Below are 14,657 nucleotides of genomic sequence, written 5' to 3'. Positions count from 1 at the left end.
GTGTACAATGTTCTCCTGGTTCTGCTCCTTTCACTCTGCATCACTTCCTGGAGGTTGTTCCAGTTCACATGGAATTCCTCTAATTCATTATTCCTTTGAGCACAATATTATTCCATCACCAGCATATACCACAATTTGTTCAGCCATTCCCCAATTGGAGGGTATCCTCTCATTTTCCAATTCTTTGCCACCACAAACTGCTTGGCTATGAATATTCTTGTACAAGTCTTTTTCTTTATTATTTCTTTGGAGTACAAATCCAGCAGTGCTATGGTTGGATCAAAGGGCAGAAATTCTTTTAGTACCCATTGGTCATAGATCCAAATGGCTTTCCAGAATGGTTGCATTAATTCACAACTCCACCAGCAATGCATTAATGTCCCAATTTTGCCACATCCCCTCCAACATTCATTACTTTCCTTTGCTATCACATTATGATTTCATTGTCTAAACATTGCCTATTAATTTCCCTTGCCCATTTATCAACTGGAGAATTGGTTGATTTTTGTACAATTGATTTAGTTCCTTATAAATTTGAGTGATTAGACCTTTTTCAGAGGTTTTTGTTATGAAGATTGTTTCCCAATTTGTTGCTTCCCTTTTAATTTTGATTGCATTTGGTTTTGTTTGTACAAAACCTTTTTAATTTAATGTAATCAAAATAATTTATTTTGCATTTTGTAATTTTTTCTAACACTTGCTTGGTCTTAAATCTTTCCTTTCCCAAAGATCTGACAAGTATCCTATTCCATGTTCAGCTAATTTACTTATAGTTTCCTTTTTTACGTTCAAGTCTTTCACCCATTCTGAGTTTACTTTGGTGTAGAGTGTGAGATGTTGACCCAAACCTAATCTCTCCCATATTATCTTCCAATTTTCCCATCAGATTTTGTCAAATAGTGGATTTTTGTCCCAAAATCTGGGATCTTTGAGTTTATCATAGACTGTCTTACTGAGGTCACTTACCCCAAGTCTATCCCATTGATCTTTCCTTCTGTTTTTTAGCTAGTACCATATAGTTTTGATGATCACTGCTTTATAGTACAATTTAAAATCTCATACTGCTAGGCCACTTTCCTTCACATTTTTCTCATTATTTTCTTTGATAGTCTTGATCTTTTGTTCTTCTAAATAAACTCTGTTATTGTTTTTTTTTTCTAATTCTTTAAAAAAATTTTTTTGATGGTTTGATGGGTATAGCATCAAATAAATAAATTAGTTTGGTTAGGATTGTCATTTTTATTATGCTAGCTCATCCTACCCATGAGCAATTAATGTTTTTTCCAATTATTTAAATCTAGTTTTAATTCTGTGGAGAGTGTTTTGTACTTGTGTTCTTATGGTTCTTGCATTTTTCTTGGCAAATGGATTTCCAAGTATTTTATACTGTTTGTGGTGATCATAAAGGGAATTTCTCTTTCTTACTATTGCTGCTGGGATGAGTTGGAAGTATATAGAAATGCTGATGACTTATGTGGTTTTAGTTTATATCCTGCAACTTTGCTAAAGTTGTTGATTATTTCCACTTGCTTTTTAGTTGATTTTCTAGGATTCTTTAAGTAGACCATTATATCATCCTCAAAGAGTGATAGCTTGGTCTCCTCATTGCCTATTTTAATACCTTCAATTTCTTTTTCTTCTCTAATTGCTACTGCTAGTACAATGAAACTGCTAGTTTCTAGTACAATGTTAAATAATAGAGGTGATAATGGTCATCCTTGTTTGACTCTTGAACTTATTGAGAATGCATCTAGTTTATCACCATTGCAGATGATCTTGGCTCATGGTTTTAGATAAATACTGTTTATTATTTTTAAGAAAAGGCCTTCTATTCCTATACTTTCTAGTGTTTTCAATAGGAATGAGTGTTGTATTTTTGTCAAAAGCTTTTTCTGAAACTATTGAGATAGTCATGTGGTTTTTGTTGCTTTGCTTGTTGATATGATCAGTTATGTGGATGGTTTTCTTAATATTGAACCATCCTTGCATTCCTGGTATGAATCCTACCTAGTCATAATGAATCAGCCTTGTGATCTGTGATATTTAAAATGGTTGAGGTCTTCAACTGTAGTGAGTTAAAATGGTGGAAGATATAAATTGTGATAGAAATAAGAGAGAGTGAGTAAATTTGACTGCAGAAATATGTTTCATTACAGTGTCTTGGTTTTTAAATCAAATATAAGGTGGTCGCCAGGGAAATATTCCCAATTATTCAAATACCCAAGTCAATTGGGTTTTATAGAGATTTTAATTAACAATACAATGAGTAATCAAAGAAAGAGAGAGAGAGTAAGAAAGGAATAAGTATGAAGGGCCTCAAGCCAATATGACCTAGACCTGAGCCTTAAGATAGAAATCAGTCAGTTTTTTAACACTCACCACAAGGTCTGACTAAACAAGGATTCTAGTGACATAAGGCCAGTTCCATCTCAGCTGGCTTCACCAGAGAGCCTTCCAGTCAGAGACTGTTCCAAAGGGCCTCTCTCCAGAGCCTTCAGAGGGACAGAGTCCCCTTAGAGGAGCTCCAGGGAGATGTCCTTAGAGATTGTCCTCCAAGAGTTTCCCTTCTTCAGAGCCTCTCTCAAGAGATTCTTCCCAAGTGATCCTCATCAGAGATCCTCCAAAAGGATTTCTCCAAAAGGATATATCTCCAAAAGGATATCCTTCAAGAGATTCTGCTTTTTTCTTATATAGGGGTTTTTCTCCCATGTCACCTCCCCTAAGTCCCTACATCTACCAATCACTGTAGACACTCTCCAAAGGACTGCCCATCTGAATTCCTGCTAAGCCGACAAATCTCCTCAGTAAGTCTGAACCAGAAAAAATGCTGCTGTGTCAACCAAGATCCTCAATAAGTCTGAACAAGAGAAAACACAGCTGAGTCAACTAATCTCATCAAGACAAAACTTGCCCGACCCTTTTAGGTACCTAGCATCCCATTGTATCAATTCTAAAAACAGGCCTGGCTCAAAGAACTCCTTGCCCCACCATAAGCATGGATCCAAGTACTTTCTTTGTTTAGCAAGGAGTTTTTTTTTTGTTTGTTTGTTTTTACCCTAAAGCAGTCTTAAGTATGGTTGGAGTAGAGGTCCTCCCATTTCTGATCCTGGTGAGTTCTCACATCAAAATGGGGAATGTTTCTCAGTAGGGAATTTGTTCCAATTAAGAATTCCCTGATGGGGAAATGTTTAACATTCACAAGTCTGAGAGATTTCAAGATTTACAGATCATTTGCTGGAGTCTTTTTGCTAGTATTCCATTTAAGATTTTTGTATCTTTGTTCATGAAGGAGATTGGTCTATAGTTTTCTTTCTCTCTTTTTGACCTGTCTGGCTTTGGAATCGGTACCATATTTGTGTTGTAAAAGGAACTTGGTAGAACTCCTTCTTTGCTCATTCTGTCAAAGAGTTTGTATAATATTGGGATTAGTTGTTCTTTGAATGTTTGATAGAATTCAATTTTTTGACATATATAAGCAAATATTTTATTCACAGTTTCTCTAAAAAGCAACATTTCAAAACTGATAATATAGATTATACATTTGGTTTTCAGATATACAAAATCACTCTCAAATACGCAATTTATATAAAAATATTTGAAGTTCTATCTCCAAAATATTCCACAAAGATATTCTGGTGGCTTTCATAAAACTGACATAGCAATTTCTTCTTTTCTTTGGCAGATATTTTTGAATCCTCATCAATAGATTTTAGCAAAGACAAAAGCTCTTCCTTTGTGGCTTTTTGGGTATTGCTGTGATACTCACTTTGGTCATGTCTGTGGCAGCCTGTGTCTCTCTCTGGCTCTTTTCCTCTTTGTATGGCCATGAGTTTATCACTGACGATTTTGTGCAGCATTCCTGGGATCTTAAAAACATCTTTTTGATGATCCACTAAAAATAGCATCAAAAGGTCTGTTTATCCTTTGGATAAATTTTTGTTGTTTACAATCTCTTTGGAAAATGCCCTTTTCACCACCATCCGATTATCACTCTCTTTCTGTAACTTAAATTCTGAAGGACGGGCTGCCCCGGCCATCAAGTACAGCAATTCTTTGGAACTCCTCTCACCTGGGGGAATCTAACAGCTTCAGGCAGAGCTCCGTTGCTTGTAGCACTTTGTCCATCTTCCCATTCACTAGGAGTTCTACAATCCCCGTGTGGACGTCAAATAAGTGGTTTAACAGAGGTTCCCTATTGTTGTAGTATTTACTAATGGCATCCAATAAGAGCACCTTCCACACATCTCCTTTGTCTGGAAGCTCAGGGAAATTTCTGCTCAGCTCCACCACCATCTGGTCCAGAAGGTACTCTAAGCAGTCCGTTGCTGCCAAGAGACATTCCTCATCCTGCGTGTCGCTGTAGGCCTTGAGAACCCCTAGGTCCAGGTAGTTGCTGGTGGCTATCAGATCAGGCTAGGCCGGGGCTTCGGAGCTCTGGGGGCTGCGTCCTGGTGCTGAAGCAAGGAGTCAAGGAGCAGGAGGTTGATAAGCTGGAGCAGACGCCCGATGGTTTCTTCTTGCCATACTTCATTAATAACTTGAGGAGACAGATTTGTGGAGATATTTACACGGGGGGAGTTAGCTGGCTTCAAACTCAGGTTTTCCCACAGATCCTCTAAGCTGGTTGACTTCAAAGCGGATGAATGACATAATGGTGTCTTCTCATATTTGACAGCTGGGCCCACTTGGTTCTCCTTCCCCACCTGCCTGTCCTCCTGGCCAGGGAAGGCCATGAAGCGGTAAAGGCTGCAGCTACTGTCCTCAAACACCGGTGTTCATGAAGTATTCAGCTGGAACCATGCTGCTCCTTTCTCCAAAGTTCTCACTTTTTATAAGAAAGGTCCCTTTCAGTTGGAAGCTTTGTACTCTGATCCTGAAGGCTTTCCATACCCAGAAGCAAAAATTGGCTGCTTTGTAGTCCAAAATGTTTCAGCTCAGAAAGATGGCGAGAAATCTAAAGTCAAAGGTAAAGTACGGCTCAACACTCATGGCATTTTTACAATATCTACTGCATCAATGGTGGAGAAAATCCCAACAGAAGAAAGTGAGGGTTCCTCCATTGAAACACATATGGAGCATCAGAGCCGACCCCCACCTGAAACCACTGACTTGGATAAAAATATCCAGCAAGACAACAGTGAAGCTGGAACACAGCCCCAGGTACAAACTGATGGTCAGCAAACTCCACAGTGTCCCCCTTCACCTGACCTTCCCTCTGAAGAAAAGAAAATCCCTGACACTGACAAAGCAAATAAAAAGAAAGGAGATCAACCTCCAGAAACTAAAAAACCCAAAATAAATGTGGTGAATGTTGAACTTCTCATTGAAGCAAACTTGGTCTGGCAATTGGGAAAAGACCTTTTCAAAATGTATTTTGAGACAGAAGGCAAAATGATCATGCAAGACAAGCTAGATAAAGAAAGGAATGATGCCAAAAAATGCAGTTGAAGAATATGTCTATGAATTCAGGGATAAGCTATCTGGGCCTTATGAAAAGTTTGTATGTGAACAGGATCATCAAAATTTCCTGAAACTCTTAACAGAAGCTAAAGATTGGCTATATGAGGAGGGAGAGGACCAAGCCAAATAAGCATATGTTGACAAGTTGGACCAGTTAATGAAATTAGGCACTCCCATTAAGATTAGGTTTCAAGAAGCTGAGGAAAGACCAAGAATGTTTGAAGAGTTAGGACTAAAGCTGCAACACTATGCAAAAATAGCTGGTGACTACAGGAATAAAGATGAGAGGTACATCCATATTGATGAATCTGAAATGAAGAAAGTTGAAAAATCTGTCAATGAAACAATGGAGCAGATGAATAATGTCATGAATGCCCAAGCTAAAAGAAGCCTTGATGGGATCCACTTGTATGTGGCAATGAAATTAAAATGAAGGTGGAGGAATTAATCCATGTTTGTGAACCAGTTGTGACACAGCCGAAACCAAAAGTAGAATCTCCCAAGCAGGAAAAAAACACTCAATGGCCCCAACATGGATAAGAATGAAGGGTTTGAAGTAAAAAATAACCCAAATGCTGAGGGCCTGCATCAGAATGGAGTCTGTCACCCCAGTGAGAACAGCAGCATTCATATGGATTTGGACTAAATCACATGGAGTTAAGCAGGGTCACTACCAACAAATGATGAAGAAAATATTTTTGCCATAGTATGTAATTATAAGAAACATACTGAGACATATTTATAATTTCTTTTTTAAGAATGTTTAGAATTTTTTTGTGTATTATATGGAAAAATGAAAAACTTAAGTGTGTAATCATTATGATCCTAAAAGGGATCCCGTGGAATTGTGAATTCATACTAAGCTTCAATTCAGTATTAACCACGTGAATCAGTAAGGATGAAATTGATTTTGTTTTCTGGGAAAAAAATGCACTGCTCAATCAAGAGGGTTGTGACTAAAAATCTTTAAGCATTTGTTTCTGCCAAGGTAGTTTTCTTGCATCTTACCCTCCATTTCCACATGTGTGTGGGTGTGTATTTGTGTAAATATGGTTAAATCTGGTTCCATGAGGGCTTTCCAAAATGAATTGTCTGATAGACTAGGACTTTTTTCTTTATTATTATTTAAATTTCATTGTATAAAAATAAAAGATAGTGAAATGTATTAGTATCATGCAGAACAAAACTTTAAATTTTATCTCTTGCTAAACAGTACATTGTCCTGTGGAGATTTACCAATGGAAGTAATGTTGATCCTGTTGTAATTGGTATTGTGAAGCATTTAATGAGCTCTAATAATAATCTTCATATAAAGGTGTCATTTCTAAACCAAAAAAAAAAGAAGAAGAAGAAGAAGGGGATATAGAATATTTAAACTTAGGGGAACATCATTAAACAAACATTCCATAAATTTCTTGAAGAGAAATATCCAGAGCTAGATGTGTTCAGAATTCAATTATACCAGGCATTAAAAGGACATTTTACACTAATACTATATAACTATTTTTGGGGGAACATAGATGAAGGAGGAATTCTACCAGTTATTTTTATAATACAAATATGATGCTGATCCATAAACCATGAAGAGCAAAAACAGAGCAAGAAATCTATAGGCAAATCTCCTTAATAGATATTGCTGCAAAAATTATAAATAAAATATAAGCAAAGAGATTAAAGCAACAGGTAATGAGGATTAAACACTATGACCATGTGTATTTTTTACCAGAAGTGCAGGTATAGTTCAACATTAGCAAAAATATCAGTATAATTCACCATATCCATAACAAAACAATGAGAAACCATATGGTTATCTTAATAGAAGCAGAAAAAAAAGTGTTTGACAAAATACAACTCTCTTTCTGTAAAAAATATTAGGGAACATTAAATGGAATTTGATTTAAAATAATAAATGACATCTATCTAAAAGTATAAGTAAAAATCATCTATAATGGTACTATGAAGATTAAATTTAACTCTCCCCTGATTGTGAAAATGAAATTAATTAACTTTCCCCTGATTTTGAAAAATAAATTAATTCCTCTGCCCATTTTTAGATCTAATCACCGAAATTGTAAACATCCCACTTAATCTTAAGTGGGAAGGACTGTGACCCACGTGTGCAATAGCAGGTGATGAATCAGCAGTTGATGGAATTAGAATACTCAGTGAAGAAACAGTTATCACCTTTAAAGATTATATGGTGTTATACATAATAAATCCCAGGGAATCAACCACAATTAAAAAAAAATTCTTAAATCACTTAAAAACTTCAGCAAAGTTCCAGAATATTAAAAAAAATATATATGAATCAACTGTACTTGTATTTGAAAATAACAAATTACAAAAGCAAGAAATAGAATGAGGAACTGAACTTAAAATAACTATAGAAAATAGAAAATATCTGGAGATCTACCTACCAAAAGAAGCTGAGGTATTATATAAACTCAATTATCAGTTTTCACATCAATTAAATCAGACCTAAACAACTTAAAAAACATTAATTTCTCAAGAATAGGTGAGATCAGTAAAATAAAAATTACAATTCTGCCTAAAGGTACCTATTTGATGCCATTCCATTTGAACTATTCAAAACTTATTTCATTAAGTTGGAAAAAATTTAAGCATTTATGTTGAAAACAAAAGATCAAGAATAGCAAAGGTATTAATAAAAACATATGAAGGAACATGGTCTAAACTTTCCAGATTTTAAAATATATTATAAAGCAGTCATCAACAAAACGATCTAGAATTGGATATGTAATAGTAAATCAATTAAATAGATTAGGTAATCCTCATATAGAAGTAAATGATGAAAGTAGCCTAGTGTTTGTTAAACTCAAAGATACAGGCTTTTGAATAAAGAAATAATTAACAAAAACTGATTGGAAGAGTGGAAACAAATAAAAGGGTAGAAACTTGGCATAGAACACCATCTCATACCATATACCAAGAAAAAGTCAAAATGGATATATGATCTAGAAATGAAAAGTGATACCATAAACAAATAAGGGGAACATGATATAGTTTACCAGCCAGACATTAATAAGGAAAGAATTTCTAAATACAAGCACATTAAGAAGATATTAAGAAGTAAAATAGATAACTTTGATTACACTATATTTAAAAAAAAAAAGATTTTGTACAAACACACTCAATTCATTCAAGATTAGAATGTGAATAAAAAACCAGGAAAACACTTTTTTAATAATGAGTGGGAAAATGTCTTCATTTCGCAAACATATTGAGAACTCACAGAAATTTAAAAGAATTCAACTTATTCCCCTATTGATACATGGTCAAAGGACATGAAAAGGGAGTTTTCCAATGAATAAATTAAAATTACCTTTATTCATGTAAAAGTCCTTCAAATACTAATTAAAGAAATGCAAATTAAAACAACTCTGAGATACTACCTCTCACATATGAGATTGTCTAATAATATGACCAAAAATGAAAATAATACATTTTGGAGAGCATTTGGGAAAATTGGGGTACTAATGTACTGTTGTTGAGCTGTGAACAGATACAACTTGAGAGTGATCTGGAACCAAGTCCAAAGGGCCTTAAAACCATATACATCTTTCCTTTGCCTTTGATCTATTTTGGATATATATGTACAACAATATTTATAACAGCTTTTTTTGTTCTGGTAAAAAAAATTAAGAACCGACAGGATGTGCATCAATTTAGGGAATGACTGAACAAATTATGGTTTATAGTTGTCATAAAATACTATAGTGCCATAAGAGAAAATTGAATGGAATGATTTTAAGAAACACCTGAAAAAGTTTGTTTGTGATGCAAATCCAATTGAGCGGAAAGAAAGCATTGTATTTAGTAAACAGATATATTGTACAGTGATCAACTTTGAAGGATTAAAATATTATCAGTAGCACAAGGATCCAAGGTAACCCCATGAGATTCATTATGAAAGATGTTATTCAAAGATATAGAAGGAACATTTAAAATCTGAATGCAAAGTGAAGCATACCATTTTTCAATAGATTTCTTTCATTAGTTTTTTATTGCATTTGAGATATGTGTACTCTTTCACGGAAAGAGTATGTATTCATCAAGACACTGAAATAAGCTATAACAGATTATTTCCTCCTTTGGGGAATGGAAGAGTAGGGAGGAAGGGAGAGAATATAGATATTAAAATATCAGAAAACAATTGTTAAAATGTTTTCTGCATGTAATTGAAAGAAAATAAAAAGTTATAGAGAGGGATAATGGGAAAATGGGCTTAAACCTAGAGAGAATATTTGGGATAACTTTTCTTTAGATGAAGCCATTTTCCTTCCTTTATGAACTCTTCTTAAGTCTTTCTTTTGGTATTGAACTCAAAGGAAGTATATCATTGTAAAATTATGATAATTCATTTCCTTAGTGTTATCTAGCATCTTCATTATTTCACTTAGCTCTTGAGGCTGACATCAGATACTATTTTTCCAGGGATGCTATTACCAAAAATGATAGGAACTCTAAATATTAAACACTTTCAAAGTTCAAAAAACCTGATGAAATTAGTGAAAGAGAGTTAAATCAATATACTTCCCACTCCTTGGCTAGGGCAATTTCCTCAACTATTAAGAAATAAGGCTATGGCTAGATTTTAGTGTTAGAAGGTTTGATTCCCAAATGGTGTGATATGGATGTGTTTAATTCTTTCATCTAAATCTTGCATTTATTTGTGGTATCATCTAATTTAATTGATTGTTCTTTAAACCTCACACTTTCAAAATTGATGAATAACTTGTTCTTAAGTAATATATATATATATATATATATATATATATACATATATATATATATATATAAATTTAAACTGACAAACTTGATAAAAATATCTAGGGCTTTCTTTAAGTGATAATCTTCTGGAAGACATTGTAAGGGTTAAAATACTGGTTTTGACAAAATAAGAGAGCAACTTTCAATAATTTAAGTTTTAATGAAAATATAGTAGTGGTGTAAATTAATGTTATCCCTTTAATCTAGAGAAAAGAAAACTTCTAACAGCTTTTAACAATTAAAAATTGAGTTTTATTAAAATATAGGTAGTAAAAGAATATAGTTAAAAAGGGAAAGATAGAAAAGATGAAAGAGACATTACTAATCTTATACCCTATTAATATACCTAAAATTACTAATAACTACCTCTAATTGTCTTCTGAGGACAGATTCTTCTTGCCTGACACAACCAAGGCCTATCTAACCTACACTATATATAAATGATTCAGTAACTATCTAACTTCCTAAAATAATGGATAGCCACCACTCACTCACTCCTTCAATCAATTTTCTATACAGCTCGGGTCAGTAGCCAAGTGACAGCAGATCCTTGCCTATGAGACAGACCTCCAGCTCTCTAAAGATCTCTGAGACAAAAAACCCTTAAAAGGCTAAATCCAAGAGCCCTCTCAGTAAGCTCAGGCTCACCTTTATATTTCCAAAAGCCACCACCAGCAAACAACCACCAATGACCAAGTCAAGCCCTGCAGCCAACTTCCCTGAAACAACCAACTCTCACTGTCAGCAACTGACTCCACCAACTGTCAGCAACCAACTCTGTAAGCAACTGAAAGTCTGCAACTGAAGCTGACTCAGCAGGGGGCTCCCTTGTTCTGACTTCCTGTCACTGTGGACTGGTTAATCCCTACACATCTCTATAGTAAGAGGACCTTCAGGTACCCTGTTAAATTAAATAAATTAAAGAATTCCTTTTTACAACATGAAGACCTTAGATAAATGTTTAGTAAAAAGGAGATTATTCTCAATAAAGAAAAAAAAATTGGTAGATTTGAGATAAGAAGCAGATAATTGGTTATCAAGTTGAGGGTTTTCAAGATGAGAGAAGAATGAGCTAATACTTAAAGACCTCTATCTTCTCTATAAAGTATGAGACAATTTTTTTTTCACCTAAGGAGATTTAGGAAAGGAAGTGTAATAGGCAGCTTGAGGTAAGAGTCAAGAAGTTCTAAAATTACTATGGTGAGTGACATATAATCAATTACAAAGGAAAAAATGTTTTGATATAGCAAGCTTCCAATTTAGATTGTATAATTAATTCTAGTCATCTCAGTCAGCATGGTTCTAACTAGTAACATATTATATATAAGACAGCTTATGAGAATACCATAAGGGTGGGTTGACTACAGATGTACTAGTAGAAAATAACTCTTAAGAAATCCTGTGAAACATAAGTTTAATTTGATAATTTACTTATCATCTGCTAAACAATGGAAAGGGCTTTGACCTATGCTTAAGCATAGAACAGGAAGTTCTTTGAGTCATGATTGATTTTAGAATTGATACAATAGAGATACTTGGAATGACAGAACCAGGTCTTGGAAACTACAATCTCCACCCTACTCAGAGTAACAGGATTTAGGAAGGGCTGCAGCAAAGATTTAATTATTTGAGAATATGACCTTCAACAGACATGTGCAAAGGGGAGAGACCTCTGGGTGGTCCTGGGTTAAGCTAGAGCCAACAATGGCTCAGGGGAGACATCGACAGTGATTGGTAGATGTGAGAACTGAGGGGAGGGAACTGAGTTTGTTTCCTTAAAGATAGTGGGGTCGGAGGACTGAGAGGAGGTTGCTCTGAAGGAGGACTGAGGAGGTTGCTCTGAAGAAGAGAAGAGAGGTTGATGCTCTGAAAAGGTGGTTGATGCTCTGAAGGAGGTCTGAGAGGAGAGAGGTCCTGGAGGGAGAGCTCCTGGAGAGGTCTTGAAGGAGGCTGTGGAAGGAGAACTCAGGAGGAGTCAGGAGGAGAATTCTCTGGAAACATTTCTTGAAAGGAGGTTCTCTTGAAGGTGGAGCCTGAGGTTGGCATGAGAAGCTTTACCTAGAGAGATCTTGGGTGAGTGATAAAACCAACTGACTGATTCATCTCTTAGGACTGAGGTCTAGGCCTTATTCGCTTGAGACCCTTCATTCTTATTCCTTTCTTACTTTCTCTCTTTTTCTATTGATTAATCAGTGTATTATAAATTAAATTTCTCTATAAAACCCAGTTGTCTTGGGCATATTCATAAATTGGGAATATATTCCCTGGCGACCATCTTATATTTATATAAAACCAAGACACAGTAGAAAACATATTTCAGCGGTCATAATTGCTATATATTTCCCTTGGTCCCAAACATTTTAATTATCACAGTTTATGGCTCCCACTCTCTTATGTACAACTATTTAATGCTCAAAACTATTTTAAATCTAACACCAGCTTCCCCCTGGACTGAATAAATTTTTAAAGGAGATGGAAATGTTTAATGATGGCAGTAAGGAGATCCAGAAAATGGCAGAGGGGAGCCCTGAGTTCATTCTGGTCCTCAGAGCCAATGAACCTGGAGGCACCCAAAAATGTGCAAACAATGATATGGTGTTTCCATATCTTCAATATGTAGAAAGCCAGGGTTAGTAAATGCCAGAAGATGGGAGGTGGGAGTGGTAAACAACCTTGAAAAGAAGCCTTCAAAGTCAAATGGAAATTGTTGATTGTATAACAGGAATTGCCAGTGGCATAGGGGAATAAGAAAGAACATTAGAATAGAATGGGTTATTTTAGGGCTAAAGTCCAGGTACAGAAGAATTAAAATCAGGTAGAAGAATTTGGTGAGGAATGGTTTTTCTGTAGGAGTTATAGAATTAGTATCACCTAGTTTAAGAGAATAAAAGAGAGTGTGAATTTATTTATCATTGACAAAAGAGTCTGGGGAGAATAGCAGTGGGCTAGGAGGAGTTGATTAAGTCAAATAAATGGTATATTAAAGGGATGAACACAGTATTAAGTTTGTGCTGTGAAACCTCCTGAGATTCACTCAAATGGCAGAAGCTTAGTATTTTAATTACAAGTAGACTCATTCACCTTTAGTAAACTTACTAATGTCTGTCATGTTTGATTTTTCATTATTTCTTTCATATTAAATCATGCTGCTTTCTAGTGAGTATTGTCTTCCTTCTTAAAGTTCTAATACTTATCATTTAATATTTATATAACTTTGCCTGAAATGCACCAATTTATAATCTGAAAATTCCATCCTCTCATTCCCACTTTCTGTCTCTGTCTCCCTCTCATTTGTTTTAATTATACATAGCTTTTAAAGACCATTAATAGTAACTATTATTATGTTATTTTTTCAAGTATTGTGGAATATATATATATAACATATATATATATATATACATATTCTATAAATTGTTCATTTTAATCCATTCAAATCCATTCATTAAAAGTTAAATAGTTATAATGTCCTGGAACTAAGAGGAGCTGAGCTCCCCAGAAGCAGACAAATGATATAGAGTCAGACAAATTAACCCAAGCAATTAACAAGAGCATTATCATTTTGACATAAAAGAATTAAATAACTACTGAATAGAGACTATTCACATTTTTCCAGAAGAAAAGTGCAATGATAAATAAGCAATGACTTTCTAATGGGGGAGTGGAAGGCACAGACAGGGAATATGACTAGATTTTAAGTTCTTAAAGTTGTTGAGATTATTTCAATTTTTTCTGTTTCCTCAGATTCTAACAAATGTTTGGCATGTAGGGACTTTAATAAATGCTTGTGAACTTGAATTAGAAGATTTGGGAGCATATATTATAAACCATAAACCCTGAGTGATTGTACTACAATGAATTCTTGTAGGGGGCTTCTGAACCCCCAGGGTTGAACAATACTTAAGGTTTCTATTATCGTACTTATCAGAACCCAATATTGGAATTGAGGATAGGAGAGACACATACCCCCGAAGAATCCAAACTTGTGTGGTGTTTGAAGTTGCTGCTTTCTGTGGATTTCCTATGTAACAAAAATGAAACTATTTAAGTTGTTTTGAAAACACTTTAATGTTTCTCATGAGGTTATTTGAACAAAAAAAAAAGGCTTAATGATAATTCTTTATTTTTTTCTTGTAGGAATCTTCAGCAACAATGTCACTGTTTGCACATCAAAACAGTGATATCACTAATGAGTGCCATGACTAATATGGACAATTTCCATTATAGATAACTTCTGCTCAGGCACCAGAACAGGCCAGAACATTTGCAACAGAGCACAATTAAAATGTGATACACGGTGTTTAACACAAGGTTAGCCAACTTTCATTAGGAAAACAACACTGGTTGCCAACTGTTTTCAACACATTTTGTAGTTCACTGAGCATATTGAATATCTGATGACTTGTGTT

The 14,657-nt window shown here is 34.8% G+C and overlaps 2 pseudogenes; one reads left to right on the top strand and one right to left on the bottom strand.

The window, feature by feature from the left end:
* Positions 1–3,581: 3,581 nt before the first annotated feature.
* On the bottom strand, positions 3,582–4,766 carry LOC100031448 (DEP domain-containing protein 7-like; annotated as a pseudogene).
* A 1-nt stretch (position 4,767) lies between these two features.
* Positions 4,768–6,182, top strand: LOC100031454 (heat shock protein 105 kDa-like; annotated as a pseudogene).
* The last annotated feature ends 8,475 nt before the right edge of the window (positions 6,183–14,657 follow it).

This window comes from Monodelphis domestica, chromosome 3 (assembly GCF_027887165.1).
Source record: "Monodelphis domestica isolate mMonDom1 chromosome 3, mMonDom1.pri, whole genome shotgun sequence".
Lineage (NCBI taxonomy): Eukaryota > Metazoa > Chordata > Mammalia > Didelphimorphia > Didelphidae > Monodelphis > Monodelphis domestica.
Note: the sequence above shows the minus strand (reverse complement) of the source record. Positions and strands in the feature narration are given on the sequence as shown.